Source organism: Austrofundulus limnaeus, unplaced genomic scaffold (genome assembly GCF_001266775.1).
Source record: "Austrofundulus limnaeus strain Quisiro unplaced genomic scaffold, Austrofundulus_limnaeus-1.0 Scaffold229, whole genome shotgun sequence".
In the NCBI taxonomy this organism is placed as follows: Eukaryota; Metazoa; Chordata; class Actinopteri; order Cyprinodontiformes; family Rivulidae; genus Austrofundulus; species Austrofundulus limnaeus.
In genome coordinates this window covers 106,433-114,269 of record NW_013952631.1, presented here as the reverse complement: position 1 = coordinate 114,269, position 7,837 = coordinate 106,433, and the positions used below count along the sequence as shown (strand labels likewise).

The 7,837-nt window shown below is 37.8% G+C and overlaps 1 protein-coding gene across 3 annotated transcripts in view; it reads left to right on the top strand.

Moving 5' to 3' along the window:
• The window catches only part of LOC106525479 (PDZ domain-containing RING finger protein 4), a 205,765-nt gene that overhangs the window by 126,940 nt on the left and 70,988 nt on the right, over positions 1 to 7,837 (top strand). The gene's annotated exons all lie outside the window — the stretch shown is intronic.

Below are 7,837 nucleotides of genomic sequence, written 5' to 3'. Positions count from 1 at the left end.
TAGAATACGAAAACATTGGTGAATGCCACAAATTCTCCTAAATCACTCGTACGCACAACTTAAGAACAATTCTGTGCGTACGAACGGTTCTTGCATGAGGCCCAATGTTTTTAGATTCAATAAAATCAATTTAGTATATCAGGAGATATTTTGTAAACAGAACCCAACAGGTGACTCCAACAGTTACAACTAAAGCTTCAAACAAAAAGATTTGGAGCAATCTGTTAGTGTTCAGAGTATGTGATAAGGATGTCTCCTATCAGTGATGATTTTCTACCCTTTAGATTACAGAGCTCAGACCTGCTGTTTTGCATTTTATCCTATTTCATACTTTTCCAATCAGCCATTTTTTAGTAGAAGTTTTAAACGCAGCATGGCCAGTTTGGTAAGTTTTATTAGGCAGAAGAAGAATCACTTTCCACCGCATTTGAGAAATAAATGGAAAGCAGCTTCTCAGCTCAATGAGGCACAGCAGTCTCTGATAACTTGCTGATGCATATGAATGAGAATGAGGCACCAGCAGCAGCAAGCGCACACACACACACGCGCACGCGCGCACACTTACGCACGCACGCACGCACACACACACACACACACACACACACACACACACACACACACACACACACACAAGGACCTCTCTCCAAGACACCAAATTCTACTTCTTTGTGAATATTCTGGTCTAAAACCAGAACACAGTGTGGACCAGTTTGCTGGTCAGAAAGTCATCTGTGTTGTGATGTAATGTCTGAGCTTAATGATGCTGTGGTGAACAGTGTGATGAGGTTATAAAATAGCAGATGAACAAGAAATAAAATAGGATGTCTGGAATGTATTTTTCTTTTTGTCAATCCCAGGCTGAAAGTCAGTTCTCGAGAGGAGAATGGACAGGACTGTGTTTTGTGTGCTAGCAGCAGATGTGAAGCTTGTGGACTGGAGAAGGGCTAAGAAGGACACAGCTGACTTGCTGCTGCCGCCTCTGCAACACGGCTGACCATGTGTGTAATGGGTGTCTGGTCAATGAAAAGCTGGAGAGCTATCAGAACAGCCAGACTTCATGAAAAGAAACCAATTGGCAAGATGCATGCAAAAAGCTAGCTGAAGAGTGCAAATCTCGTTTAGGCAAATATATTTGCACTTTTTGTTTTAAGTTGCAAAATAATGAAAGGAGTTACTTTAGTGTAGGGCTATTCAACTAAATTGCTCAGGGGCCCACAGTTGCTTAAAGCTAGCAGCTCAGGGGCTTGCTTAATAATGTTAGAAAAAACAATTCACTCTGTTAAAGAACAAGTATTGTTATATTTTACTTTTTCAATTTGTTTAGTTTGTTGCATTGAATCATAAATGTACAATTTATAATTGATTTAAAATCTATTTTCATATTAAATTAATTAAAGTAAAGCCTGCCTTATCAGAGGGCCAAACGGAAGTCACCTGTGGACCAGATATGGCTTGCGGGCCTCCACTTGAAAGCCCTGTTTTAGTGGTTCAGAGCTATGAAAAGTCCAAAGACTGAAACTTGCATCTCACTGGATTGTGACCATTAATAACAAATTGCAAACTGTATTCACAAGTTATATTCCCAAATGTTTCAAATTGCTTGTGAAGGTTCCCAGTTTCCTCCTGTGAGTCGCGAGGCTTTGCTCTCATGTGACAGAAATTGGAAAAAAATAAGAAAATTGTCTTTTAAAATAACCACAAAGTTGTTGTTAGCATGTAGAACTTGTTAATATGACTACGACAAAAGATATTCTGCAGGTTTTGTAGTTTTAACCAATTTCCAACATTTGCTGTCCAGTGAGATTCCACCTTCAGCTGCAGCAACTCTTTCTAGTTGAAGTCAAAGTGCCAGAAGTGCTATTGTTAAAAATGTAAGAATAAATATCTGGTTCTCTAACTTTTTCTTGCGTTTGGTAAACAAAATGTTTTGCTTGCTCGAATGCACAACCATCTGCTTGATTGGTTCAGTTGAAGTAAAATTGGGTCAACACTACACTATTGTATATATATATATATATATATATATATATATATATGTGTGTGTGTGTGTGTGTGTGTGTGTGTTTCTTTGTCTACACATTCTTATAAAATGCTGTAAGACACATAATGTGCCTCTGTGTGGTGACAATGTTGTCACTTATGACATCTAAAAACATACATACATCCATACATACATACATCGATTTTCTTCCATTTATCTGGGGTCAGGTCACGGGGGCAACAGCCTAAGCAGAGAGACCCAGACTTCCATCTTCCCAGCCACTTGGGCCAGTTCATCCGGGGGAATCCCAAGGCGTTCCCAGGCCAGCTGAGAAACATAGTCCCTCCAGCATGTCCTGGGTTTTCCTCTGGTTCTCCTCCCAGTGGGACGTACCTGGAACACCTCACCAGGGAGGCGTCCAGGAGGCATCCTAACCGGATGAACCACCTCAACTGGCTCCTCTCGATGTAGAGGAGCAGTGGCCTGTGGAAGGGGCAGGAGGGGTCGGGTGCAATGTGTAATGGGCAGTGATCGAAGGTGAGGACCTCAGAAGTCTGATCCTCGGCTACAGAAACTGGCTGTAGGGATGTGGAATGTCACATCTAATAACAATGGCTGTGTCCAAATTCAGGGGCTACATCCTCAGAAGGGCTAATTTGTTGGCCGCTTATGTCACAGCACCATGCCAAAGACTGTCCAAATCCCAAGACTCCTCCGATGTGGCTGACAACTTGATCTCCTTTTTCCCTAATTTGAGGGACGGGTCAGATTAATCCTTCTCAGCCCACCATATCTCATAACGCATTGTGGGCTGACTGAGTTTCTTATTTATTTATTATTATTTTTGCTTGTGATGGTGGACAAAGTGAGAGAAAGGAGCAGTAAAAAAAATAAATAAATGTATAAAATGTTATAAAAATTAAACGTTACAAGCGGCTGTGGTGTTCATGCTTTTGTCATTTGCATAGACACATAATTTTTAATAATATTCTTGTCAGAAATAAAACAAGCTGGTAAAGCAAAATAAATGTTCACATATTACAAGGCCCTTAGTTCTTTAAATATTGTCTTTAAGTTTTGTTGTTTTATGATATAAATAATACAAATATTTTGATATTTTGCTAATTTCGATCTATTTTTGCTTCTGTTTAGCATTGCCAGCGTTGGTGGGTGACAGGACATTATGCTGGGGTAAGGACAGGAGAAAAGCTGAAGGCTAGATGGTCTAAATTCACTGAGTTTTTTTTTTTTTCTGGTCTTTGTGGTCGACCAAGGACTCGGCCCAACTAGACCAGGTCATTTGAAATACCTAGCCCCTGAAATTGGACACAGCTATAGATAAAACACCATAACTTGTTTTTTTATTATTACTTTTAACGTTGTTTACAATTTCATTCCATTTCAGAACATAATTAAAGTTTGACAACAACATAATCAGGATAAAGTGAGAGGTCCAGAGATGATGATAAAAACCGCTCTGTGTTTGTGTTTACGGGGCACAAACAGAAAATCAGCATGCATGAAATGGTCTGCTATATGATTGTTTCTGAAAACCTCCTGAAAGGTTCATTAGATACAAAGATTTAAAAAGTATCCTTTTAGAGAGCTTCTTTTTATTCATTTTCATATTTTTTCTCACCAAAAACCTCTGTTTGTATGTGGGCAAATGTGCAAATGCAGCAGAAAATGTTTATATCAAATCATGACAAAAATTTCACCAGATCCTTCACTTATTGCCCAGGTTTGCATGATCACACGGAAAATGTCCAACAACAGACCCATGCGTGACAATAAATATTTTTGTTGAAATAGTAAAGCTGTACAACCTGTATACAAAAGACAAAACAGACTAGTCAAAAGACAAGCAGAGGAAAAGAACCAATGACATTTGTTTTGAGCAAACAGTGCAAGGAAATTCAGTTATTTACAAATGAATAATTTAGTACTCAGTGACCACAAGGACACCAAAATTATGCCATGTTCCTGATGAGAAATCTTTTTTGTTTGAATAAACAATACTGGATGAACATTTTTACCATATTTTTCAGCTGCTGTGTGTGAATGTGAGCATGTTGTGTCTGTGTGTAGGCAAGTTCCAAACAATGTGAGCATATGGTCATAGAGAACGATGTTGAGCCCTGAGATAGGGAAATAAACAGTCTTCTGGACCCAACAGCTCTACTAACACATTATGGGCTCTTGCTACGCTTAGAGCCTGTGATGGCTTTGCTGATACATCAGGTTGATGAACCTTGCACTCTTGGTCCCCCATTTCACATCTTCAGCACTATCTACAGACAGTTATCAGCTAATGCTTTCATTTGTCTCATTACATGCTAAGGGCACTCAATTACCTAAAGTATTTTTTGTCAGTATCTTGTTCACATATGGAAAACATCTGTCCATTAAGTTTGGAAAGGTTGCTTTTTTGGCTTAAAGTAAATTACATAGAAGAGGATTTTTTTCTTGACACCTTCCCTGTCAATATTGCTTTAAAATGCCTGACATTTAGGCTACTGTATAAAAGCATCAGACACAAATATGCAAAACTACATGTATCTTCCATTGTATTAATACAGAGCCTGTATAGTGACAATGGATAAAAGAAAATGCATTCTCACTCTTTATTATCTCATGGGCACACAATTGTAACACATGGCCATGAGATAATTATGAGCATCCAAGTTGTCTCTTTGTGAGAGATTGAGACATTGTTGAAATCAGTTTTTTACTGTTCCTGAATGTGACATAGTTCCAACTCCTACCTCAGCAAAGGTACAGGTGGGAGAGGAGCCAGTTTTGAGTGTTGAGCCTCAAAACAAAAAAGTGTTTTGGACAAATACAACTACCGACATTACCTTTGGGCAGCACAATGTCTCAGTGATTTGCACTAATGCTTCACAGCAACTTGCTTGGGTTTTCTCTTGATACTCTGGTTTCTTCCCACAGAGCAAGTTTAGGCCTTCCCTGCAAAAGCTGTTATCTCAATGGGATCTGTCTGGTTAAATAAAGGTAAATAAATAAAATCTGTGTCGTATAGCTGCATTGTACCGTATAATGCTAAAAAAAATATGTCATGCTTAATCACAAGTGACTGAACAATGTCAATGTAATTCAATCCACTATTAAAAAAAATTAATTCCAACATGTCCATGTTAACAATCAACAGTCTCTGCATAAATATTGTATGACTGCAATAATGTAGTGTGTGGGCACACATTATTAGTATATTTCTTCCAATGTCTCCAGACAGGTTTCATAGTGTGGCCCTATGATTTATTTTTTTTCTATTTCATTCTCATTCAGAAGATAAGAAAAGAAGGAAATACACTCGCAAAATGGAATGCAACATCTTATTTTTGATAGTGATTTTTCTTGGTTGCTTATACTGTAATTATGACCGTTTAGAGCTAAAAATCAAAACTACATAATTAATCGCACAGCACTTTTATCAGAACTTAAAACTGAGAAGAAATTGATGCAGGCAATTTGAAGCTTGGGTTCACCTTGGAAGGATTGGCTTGAAAACCATCTTGGTGGTTCAATGCCACTTTTTCAACATACTACAAGACAGACCAACAAGTGGATGGCTGTAGGCATACAAATCATTCTCATACCTAAAAAAAAAAAGATTAGACATATTTCTCAGTCACCTCTGTTCTTTTATCCTTCAGTGCCCTCTTTGGGTTTCATCATACAACTTCTAACCAATCTCCTGATCTGTCAGTCATTCATGTTTGGTTTCAACACAAAGGAATGTTTGATATTGCTGCTTTTTTTTCTTCTGGCATTCTGGAAGCTGTAAAAGAAAATCCAAATACGCTGACCTGATATTTTACTTTTAAAGCTCTGTAAAAAGAAGAAATATTCACTTCTGTACTCTAGAGTATTTCTCTCAGCATCTAATGTTATTCCCATAGACCGTTGCATACCCATTACCTCACGCTGACTTGGTAATTGGAGATTTCATAGTCTAATTTTCTCAGAATCACACATTGAACTGCTTGACTGTTTCAGCTAGTCAAAAAATTTTGTGTCCCATATTGTTCATATTTTCAACACAGTAGTATAAAGTGAGATACTAAAAAGCAGATAATTAATATCCAGGTTGCACCTTCTTGCTTAGAGATGCGAGTTGCACTCCTCGTTCTCCTGACAATGCGCATATAAACCCATTGACGTGCAGAGTCAATGGGTTTTTATCACCCAGTCTACTAAATCTCACTATAAAAGAGCAGAAGGGATTTAAGAGGGAGCTGATGAATTGACCTTTTCCTTTTCGTGTGTTTCTTATCTCAATAAGAACTCGGCCGACCTTTTCAGCCTCGTATCAGGCCTCCGCACCACCTTGTTGTGTTCTTACTGCTCTCCTACCCCCGCACAAGCGTGGCTCTTAAAAATTGGTTTTATCTCCTGTGTGTGCCTCCATTTTTTACCAATTTCTTTCAATTTTCTCGTAGCTACTGCCAAGGAAGAGTCACACAAACAAACCATTTTCCTTGGGGAAGTAAAGCTGTTTATCGGAGAATAAATTTCTCCGTATCTCACTGCTGGGTGTCGGGTAGTTTTTTTTTTTTTTTAATCTTTGACGGTTTGATGTTGAGTTGCATTTAGACAAGGGGTGTAATAGCGCAAGTGTCCAATTTAGATTAAACAAAAATAAGTTACTGAACCAAATAACAAAGATCTACATGCTATTCTCATTTACCATTGAAAAATGTAATTTCTATGTCTTACCTACAGGGTCAGCCTAATTTAGAAAGGGATGACATCAGCATCATCCATGGGTAATACTTGGGCTTATCACGGTTAATGTTTTACTCACAAATTTTCACTGAGATCAAAAGCCGTCAACTTCAGTCAGAGAGTGAGGGGATCTGAAAGTAAATCAAAAGGAGCTACATTGCCTACAATGTCAATGCACAGTGATGTTAAACATTATTTTAATAAAACCAGCATTCATTGAAGAAATATTGCCCATCACCTTGAATGCACAATGTTTTAACAAAAACCTTTATGCCATCAATTAGTTCAATTCAGTTCAATTCAATTCAGTTCAATTCAATTCAATTCAATTCAATTCAGTTCAATTCAGTTTATCAACATATGTTGTCTCAAGGCACTGTACATGAAAAAGAACAATCTAAAGAAGAAGCCAGCTGTGTTGAATCACTTCATCACAGTCTCCCATCTTAGTGCGCAGAATATGCATCTGGGGTGACTCAAGTTCCAACACACAAAATTTTAGCTCAATATCTGTAAACTTTGGTGAATTATAACCATGTTTTCGTTTGGTAAGGCTGATTAGCTGTGACAATTATTGCAAATCCAATTGACTCTGATTGAAGATGTACTGCAATTGATACATTTCTGAGAGTGTCATCGAAATTTGTGCAGCGTCCCATTTACATAGCATATTTTGCTAAAAGGCAAACTAGTTAACGCCACCAGTTAATGTTTTTAAAAGATGTATGCAACTTGTTTGTGCTAGGAGCGTGGAACTACATAACCCAATGAAGCTGTCTGGATTATAACCATATTGTTTTCTTCCTACGTTTAGTTGGCTGTAGTGGCCATCTTGGATCAGACTGACTCCAAAAGTTGATCATTTGTAAATGAACATCTATAGGAAACATCATGGTAGGTGATCATCAAACTAAAAAAAAGATGTTTTTGAAACCAACTGAGAGAAAAAAACGTGTTTTTGTCTTTTTTGTCTTCTTTGTTAGCATATCCAACCCAAAGAAAGACAAAAGACAAAGGAAGCATAATTTTCTTTTTCGATCATCATCATCATCATCATCATCATCATCATCATCATCATCATCATCATCATCATCATCATCATCATTATTA